This window comes from Macrotis lagotis, chromosome 1, assembly GCF_037893015.1.
Source record: "Macrotis lagotis isolate mMagLag1 chromosome 1, bilby.v1.9.chrom.fasta, whole genome shotgun sequence".
Taxonomy (NCBI): Eukaryota; Metazoa; Chordata; class Mammalia; order Peramelemorphia; family Peramelidae; genus Macrotis; species Macrotis lagotis.
The window spans coordinates 550,567,415-550,576,754 of NC_133658.1; the positions used below are offsets into that span (position 1 = coordinate 550,567,415).

The 9,340-nt window shown below is 33.4% G+C and overlaps 1 pseudogene; it reads right to left on the reverse strand.

The window, feature by feature from the left end:
* Positions 1–212: 212 nt before the first annotated feature.
* Positions 213–923, reverse strand: LOC141505323 (putative E3 ubiquitin-protein ligase TRIML1 pseudogene; annotated as a pseudogene).
* Between the last annotated feature and the right edge of the window lie 8,417 nt (positions 924–9,340).

A 9,340-nucleotide genomic window follows, 5' to 3' on the forward strand; every position in this document is an offset into this window, starting at 1 on the left:
CATTTTAGCTTCAAGTTCTTTAAGGATCAGTTCAATATACAATTTCAATTCATGAAAAAAAAAATCATTGCAGCACTTGTTTTCAGTTACCTGTAATTAAGTCTCTTGAACAAATGTTATCACTCTGAGCTCTTTGTTGGTCATAGACCTATAAATGAACTTGCTAAATGGATACACATGGGGAAATAACAAGAGATCTGGATGTGTTATCTTTATTTTGAAAGCAAGGAGAGAAGAAAGACCGATTCCCATTCAGTCATGCCTACCACCTCCACTTCCCAGGAGTGTATACCTGATGTGAACCTTTGAGCACTCAAGACTGTGATAGAATAGTTAAATCTCTCCGAGTTATCAGGGACATCTTGGGGGACACATGTGTGTTTCAAACTCTTCAGATCGGGAGACAAAATGAAATAGGGATTGGCTGTTTCAGGATCCAGTGTTATATCTCTCTGAAAGTTCATCATCATTTCTCTCAGTCCAGTAATGCAACAGATTGTCCATTTGGGGAAAATCATCTTGTGGATATTGAAGTAGCTAGCTGTGCATCACTTTTATTCAACAGGTTTTTCACATCCAGGATTGTTTTAATATTTAACTTTTTATAATCTAATCCTAATTGTATGGCCATCCTTTGTAGTTGTTGTACTTGTTGAGACAGTTTTAACTCAATCTTCTTTAATTTTTCCAAGTTTTTTGTCTTTCTTGTCCAGTCTTATAAGGAGCTGCTGTTCCTCCTTCCTCAAGAATAGGTACATTCGGTTGTATTTCGATACAACAATCTGTTTCATAATCCGTACATTTTCCTTACACCATGCATACTTCTCTTTCTCCTTAGCTAGTACAATTTCATTCTCATTAATTTTTTCCCATAAATCATTTTATAACTCTTGGGACTTGTTCAGGTAGTTCTGAGTAGTCATTTCCAAGGGAAAGTCTTGATGTTCCCTGAGTTCCAAGACTGGCAGATAGTTGCCAGAGACCATACTATGGTGAGCTACACAAAACAAGAAGTTGTAATTTTTCTTCTATTTGTCACAGGTGGTCAGAGTTCTGATGTACTCCAATAAAACCAGTTCAATTCAGTTTTCTTTGTACTTTTTTAAAAACGAATTAACCAGAGGTTTATAAGTTTTATTGTTTTTTTTTCACAAAACCAACTTTTGCTTTTATTTATTACTTCAAAAGTTTTCTTGTTTTTGATTTTATTAATTTCTCCTTTAATTTTTAGAATTTCTAATTTGATATTTAAGTGGGGGTTTTTAATTTGTTTTTTTCTCAAGTTTTTTTTTTTTTAGTTGTATGTTTAGTTTGGTGATTTCCTTTTTCTCTATTTTTTTCTTGTAAGCATTTTTCTTTTGCTTTTTTGCAAGGCAATGGGGATAAGTGACTTGCCCAAGGCCTAAACAGTTAGGTAATTATTAAGTGTCTGATGCCAGATTTGGACTCAGGTACTCCTGCTTCCAGGGCCTGTACTCTATCCACTTAGTCACCTCTCCTGAAAGTATTTAAAGACATAATATATCTCCTGAAAATTGTCTTGGCTACATCCCATAAGTTTTTGTATATTGTTTGGTTACTGTCATTATCTAGGATGAAATGTTTGTATAATTTGTTGTTTTATCCACTAATTCTTTAACTTTCCAATTAGTTTTAGTTCAGTATCTCCCTGTTCATTATTGCATATGATTTTTAATTTTTTATGATCTGAGAAGGATGTGTTCATTATTTCTGCCTTTATTCATTGGACTTTTAGGTTTTTATGGCCTAATAAGTGGAAATTTTTTGTGTAAGTGCCATGTACTATAGGAAAAATTGTACATTCCTTTCTATCCCCATTCAATTTGCTTCAAGGATCTATCAAGGCTGGTATTTCTAACAATATATTAAACTCTTAATTTCCTTCTTTCTTATTTTATGATTAGATTTATCTAAATCTGAGAGTTGGAGTTGAGGTCTCCTACCAGTAGAGTTTTGCTGTCTTTGTCTTCCTATAACCAATTCAACTTCTCTAAGAATTTGGATGCTATACCACTTGGTGCATTCATATTTAGTGTAGAAATTGCTTCATTGTTTCTATTTTTCCTCCTTTTTTCACTTTATCTATATTACCCAGTATTTTGATTCTGAATACCACCACTTTCCTATGTTTGCCCCCTTATATCCAACCCCATCCCTTTCTTTACCCTTTCCTTTTGCCCCTTCTTCCTTCCCTTCCTTCTATTAGTTCCTCTTTTCCTCCCCATCCCACTTTCCCCTTTTAATACTTGAATGGTAAGATAAGTTGCTTAACTTAACTGAGTGTGTGTATGTTTAAGCCAAACCTGATGAGAGTAAGATTCAGGCCATTCTCACCTCCTCCCTTCTTCCTCTCTATTGCAATAAGTCTTTAGTATCTCTTTATGTAATGTGATTTACCCCATTCAATATTCTCCATCCTCTCATTTCTTTACTGTCCCCCCTTTTTAAGGAAATATTATTTCTAAATTATTCTATCAAAGCCATGGTTAAGTAACGAGTGTCCATTATTTTTGGTTAGGTATATTTTATCTAATAGAGTTACAAATCATGAGAGCTATGAGAGACTTTTTCCCAGATGGGCATATAGCCAGTTTTATTTTATTTTATTGGATAGCAGGTTTTTTAATTCTCTATCCTTTTCTTTAATCTTTTCATGTGTCTTTTGGTTCTCCTGTTTGAAGTCCAAATTTTCTATTTAGTTCTGATCATTTCATCAGTAAATGTTGAAATTCTCCATTTTTCATTAAATGCCCATCATTTCCCCTGGAATAGAAGCCTCAGTTTTGTTAGAATATGAATATTTAGCTGCATTCCAAGCTCCCTTGCTCTTCAGAATATCTCATTCCAGGCCCTTCTACCCCTTAATGTTGATGTAGCCAGATCCTGCATAATCCTAACTGTGGCCCATTGATATTTAAATTGTTTCTTTCTAGAGGCTCAAAGGATTTTCTCTTCTATATGGCAGTTCTGGAATTTGGCCACAATATTTCTCAATGTTTTCATTTTGAGATCTCTTTCCAGAGGACATCCATGGATTCCTTGAATAACTATTTTGCCCTCTGGTTCCATGACATCAGGGCAATTTTCCATTACTAAATCCTGTAATTTCAAGTTCAGGTTTTTTTTTTTCTCTCCAATATTTTCAGGGAGCCTAATGATTATTAAGTTGTCTCTTCTGATTCTATTCTCAAGGTCAGTGGTTTTTCTGTTGAGGTATTCTACTTTTTCTTCTATTTTTTTGATTGTTTGCTTTTGTTTAATAAATTCTTGTGGTCTCATGAAGTCATTAATTTCCACAGACTACATTCTTTTATATAAAGTAGAATTTTCTTCATTTACCTTTTGCAATTCCTTTTCCAATTGGTCAATTCAATTTTTGAAAGAGTTTTCCATTTGTCCAGTTGAGGCTTTGAGAGAATTATTTTCTTTTTGCATTTGTCCAATTATATTTTTCAAGGATTTCTTTTATTGTTGCAGGGTGTTAATTTTCTCTTGGATTTCTTTTCCCAAATTTTCCAATTGTTTTTTAAACTCCTTCCTGATTTCTTCAAGGATGTCTTTCTGGGCTGGAGACCAATTCATATTCTCCTCATAATTTCTAGATCTCTGTGAGTTAGTTAGGGTATTTAAATTCTAGGTAGTTCTCTATGGACCCCCCTTTCCACTTGCCTTCATTTTCCTAAGATCTTGTGTTGGGGGAGGGGCTAGTTCAGAGTGATTTGATGTTGAGATCCCTAGAACCTTTGCTCACTTCTTTTAGTAACTCCAAGTGGGCCAGCCAGTAGGGGGTGTTAGTTGCTTTCTCTGGCCTGTCTTTATTTGAGGTCCTCTCCCTAGCTCTAGAGGTTGTGGGTGGCACTGGATACTTTTATCCTTGAACAATGTGGGCTGGGAACTTGGGTGAGAATCTTAATCTCCCTATTTATCTGAGGTTGTTCTGTTGGCCATGCCTGAGCCAGGAGGGCTGGGGAGTGGGAGGGCCTGATACTTTGTTCTGGGAAGAGGACTCGCTGAAATGAATGTATGGAGTCTTGGATCCCCCAGACCAGTTGAGCCCAGAGGACTGAATGTCCAGCCAAACTCTGCAACACTCTGTGCTGGAATTCACCCTTCTGCACTGCTGGGACTCTCCAAGCCCTGACATCTGCTCCTTTTGGTCAAAGTCTCTGAGGCTTCAGACCCCAGCTCCCATAGTCAAATCCTCTGTGACTGATCTTAGTTTTGTCCTGCTCTCTGCTCTCTACCTCAGGCTCATCCACAAATCCTGGAGACAGAGTTTATTAATAGATGTTCTCTTAGCTCCTTTTTCTGACTTCTGTAGATCAAATTTATGTTAAGATGCTTGTTTCACATTACATATGAGGATAGACCAGGAGACCTTAGCACAGTTTTTTTCTTCTCTCCACCATGTTGGTCAGAAATATTTTGGTATTTCTTTCTGGGGGCGATGAATGAATTCTTTCAAGACTTACTATATCTTTCTGTTTTCTGATATTATGGCAGTTTTCCAAGATAATGTCCTCCATAATATTGTCCAGGATATTTTTCTGATCATAGTTTTAAGGGAGACCAGTAATTTGTAGATCATCTTTCTTGGACCTATTTTGTAGAGGTCATTTTACCTAAGTGATAATTTACATTTTCCTCTATTTTTTCTGTCTTTTGGTTTTATTTGGTGGAATCTTGGTGGCTCACAGAGTTATTGATTTCTGTTAGTTCAATTATAGTTTTTAAAGCTTCATTTTCTTTGGTTAGCATTTTTGTTCCATTTTATTTCCTGATTAATTTTATTTTCTTACTGGTCAATTTTATTTTAAAATTATTGTTTTCAGTTAATTGTTCTTATTTCTCCTATAGTACTCTCATTTCTTTTCCCCATTTTTTTCTTTTTCTCCTCCTCAGTTTAAAATCATTTTTTGTTTTTGTATTTGTAAGGCAATGGAGTTAAGTGACTTGGCCAAGGCCACACAGCTAGGTAATTATTAAGTTTCTGAGGTTGGATTTGAACTCAAGTACTCCTGACTCCATGGCCAGTGCTCTATCTACTATGTCACCTAGCTGCCCCAGTTTAACATCATTTTTGAGCTCCTCTAAGAATTCCCATTGTAATTAAGACCAGTTCATTAACTCCTTAAAGGCTTCACATTTAGACCTCTGTCACTGCTTTCTTCTTCTGAACCAATGTCTTTCTCACCGCTATCAGAATGATAGCTGTCAATGGTAAGTGCTTTTTTTTGTTGTTTTTCTGGTAATTTTGAGAGTTGAGTTCTGTTTCCTGTAGTTTAGGCCAAATAATTACAAGTTTTTTGTTTTCATTTGGTTTTTGGTGGGAATTGTGTTTCTATTCCCAGTATGACTTTCTCCTGCGGCGTTTCCAGTGTTCCATGTTTATGCCCTGCTTTAGGGCCCAACACTACACCACCTTACCAGGCTTCCTTGCTCTATGAGCTGGAGTTCATTCTTATTGTGGTTATAACTGCTCAGGGACCTTAGCTGCACTGTGGATAAAAGCCTTTTGCTGACTTTATTCTGAGATATACTCTCCTTTGACCCACATGACAGATCTTTTCCTGAAGCTACTCCAAGATATCTCACTGAAAACTTGATTCACTGTTTTTTTTTTTTCGTTGTTGCTATTGCATTTCTTGGTGTGTTCTATCACTTTAGAATCTGTTTAGAGGCTTCATTCAATGTTATTTGGGACAAGCTCTGGGAGCAGGCTAATTTTAAAGGAAAATTCATGTCTCATATCATGTTCATATCAGTAAGAGAAAATAAGATCATTTAATTATACATGCATTCTAAAACTAATTGGAAAAAGACTAAGGCAAAATATCCCTGTAAAACATGAAATTAGAAATTTTGAAAATCAAAAAAGAGAATAATGAAATTTGAAGAAAAAACTATTGAATTAATGAAATTCAGATAAAGTTTCATGAAAAATTTTATGTCAAACTGTTTAATTTTAAAAAGGAAGAAAATCAAAATTCAGTATTGAAAAAGTATTAGCATCAATACAGAATCAATAAAGATGAAATGAAAGAAATTAAGAACCCCTTCACTCATCTATCTCCCAATTAATTGACAATGTAAATGAAATGGATAAAAAATTCCAAAAGCTATTAATCTCCTACATCAACAGAAAGTTAATAAATTATTTAAATCACTATTTCTGAGAAAAATAAATTGAATACAAGTCCTTTCTCGAAGGAAGGGGGAAAACAGCAACAGATTAATTAGAAGATTTTACAACTACATTCTACCCAACATTAAATCAATAAATTAAAATATGATATAAACTTTTTGCAGAAATAGTTGGTAGAGTTCTGCCACTTTCTGTGACAATTTTTATGCTTTCCTCAAGGAGAACAAAAACAGATTAAGACAAGTAAAAATCATTTTTTTCTTTTTTTCTGTGTTTTTTTATTCCTTAAAGATTTTATTTATTTTGAGTTTTACAATTTTTCCCCTAATTTTACTTCCCCCCACAACAGAAGGCAAATGGCCAGTCTTTACATAGTTTCCATGGTATACATTGATCCAAATTGAATGTGATTAGAGAGAAATTATATCCTTAAGGAAGAAGCATAAAGTATAAGAGATAGCAAGATCAGAAAATAAGATATCAGGTTTTTTTTCCTAAATTAAAGTTAATAGTCCTTGGTCTTTGTTCAAACACCACAGTTCCTTTCTCTGGATACAGATAATATTCTCCATTGCAGACAGTTCCAAATTGTCCCTGATTGTTGCACTGATGGAATGAGCGAGTCCATCAACTTTGATCATCACCCCTATTTTGTTGTTAGGGTGTACAGTGTTTTTCTGGTTCTGCTCATCTCATTCAGCATCAGTTCCTGCAAATCCCTCCATGCTTCCCTTAATTCCCATCCTTCCTGGTTTCTAATAGAACAATAGTGTTCCATGGCATACAAATACCACAGTTTGTTAAGCCATTTCCCAATTGAAGGACATCTACTTGATTTCCAATGCTTTGCCACCACAAACGGGGCTTCTTTGAATATTTTTTGTACAAGTTATATTTGTACCCTTTTTCATCATCTCTCTAGGGTATGGACCCAGTAGTGATATTGCAAGATCAAAGGGTATGCAAAATTTTGCTGTCCTTTGGGCATAGTTGTGAATTACTCTCCAGAAAGGTAGGTTGATTTCACAACTCCACCAACAATGTAATAGTGTCCCAGATTTCCCACAACCCTTTCAAAAATGATCATTGTCCTTTCTGGTCATATGGGCTAATATGCAAGGTGTGAGGCGGTACTTCAGAGAAGTTTAATTTGCATTTTTCTAATAAGTAATGAAAATCATTTTTGTTAATATATATTAAGAGCAAGTAGATTGCAACAGTATACCAAAATAATTATTTAATCTCTTACTAGGAGGATTTCTGTTGGTACTTCAGGTATTTAGATCCAGAAATGTTTCAATATTAAGAAAGCCTTATGCATAATTGATATCCAAAAATAATCAGCAAAAGTAATTTAATTTCATTCATTTGAGAAAAAAAATCTTTTTTTTTTATTTTATCAAGGCAATGAGGTTAAGTGTCTTGGCCAAGGTCACACAGTTAGGTATTTATTAAGTACCTGATATCCAATCCAATTTGAACTCAGGTCCTCCTGACTCCAGGACTGGGACTCTATTCACTGCACCATCTAGTTGCCCCCTGTAAAAAAAATCTTTTGACAAAATAAAATAATCATTTCTTTTAAAGCACTAGAAAGCATAGGAATACATGAAATTTTCTTAAAATATTAAGTTCTATCAATAGATAACTAAAAATAATCTTATACTGAGGATAAACTATAACCTTCCTGTATAATCAGAATGAAACAAAGATGTTCATTCCTTCCATTACCATTCAATATTATAAGATATACTAGCAATTTCAAAAAGAAAAGAACAGGAAACTGAAGGCATCAGAATATACAATTAGATAGCAAAACTACCACTTTTACCAGATGATATACTTAGAGAATTCTAAGGCATCACTTCAATAATTAGTCAAAGATTAACACTATAAAAGTTACAAATATGAAATTCCAAAAATAATTATCATTTCTTTATGCTTCTTGAAAAATCTAGCATGAAGATATATGTATAAATTTCAATTAAGGCATCTGCAGATGTTATAAAATACTTAGGAGGTACTTGTGATGACATATAGGAATTATGTAAAGATAATTATGAAACATTTCATGTATACAGAAACAGATGGAGAAATAAAAATTGCACGACTGTAGGTTGATCCAGTATTATACAAAATGACACTAGGAAAGGATATGTTTTTTTGCTTATTTTGTGTCATACCAAAAAAACCCTACCAAATAATTGCTTTATGGAGCTAGGAAAAATAATGACAAAATTAATTTCAAAGGACAATATGTTCAAATTTTAAAAGAAATCATTTTTTTAAATGAAAAACGTCATTTCTTACCTTCCCAACTTAAACAATAATACAGAATGGTAACCATCAAAATAATATGATAATAAAAAAGAGGTACAGAGATTGAACAATGGATAAAATTAAAACGTTGTCAAAATTGTCTGATAGTTTCTAACACAAATTGGCATTTGTTTCTGGCTTAAATGCAGTCATAAAATCTTTATTTTATTCAGCTATTTCACTCCAATATATTATTCATAAGAAAAATCATTTCAACAAAGCAAATTAGAGAATATAAGGAAACCAGAGAGGGACTTATACATGTATACATAATATACATATATATATATATGTATATATATATATACATATACATATACAGAAAAAATATACATATATGTACACACACATATAACAAAAATTAATGAACATTTTATATTGGCGTGTTCAATGGAAAACAGTATGAAGAAATCTTGACTGCAAACTATTTATATCATAATTTCACAAAAAACAAAAGCAAGCCAAGGTCATGAATGTATTAATCCTACTAAAAAGACATGATTGTTTATTTATTTTCTTAATCATTTATCCAATCAGAAGAAACTAAATAATTATTGATCATGTGTCCATTATAGCCTGTGTGATGTGATGCATGCATACAAAAATATTTTAAAATTTTACACTAAGAAAGTAAAGAAGTAAAATCAAAACAATATTTTTCTTCTTAAAGGAGAATGCCAAGTATATCTGCAGAATTCTCACTTTGCCTATTCACAGGGTTATTAGGCAGCTTCGTTTGTACAGTAACATTCAATAATAGAGCACAGCAATGACTTCAGGTCTTAGGAAGCTATATTTTTTACTTTTTCTCAGACAATGTCTAATTTTTTTGATACATATAAATTGAAGAAAGTG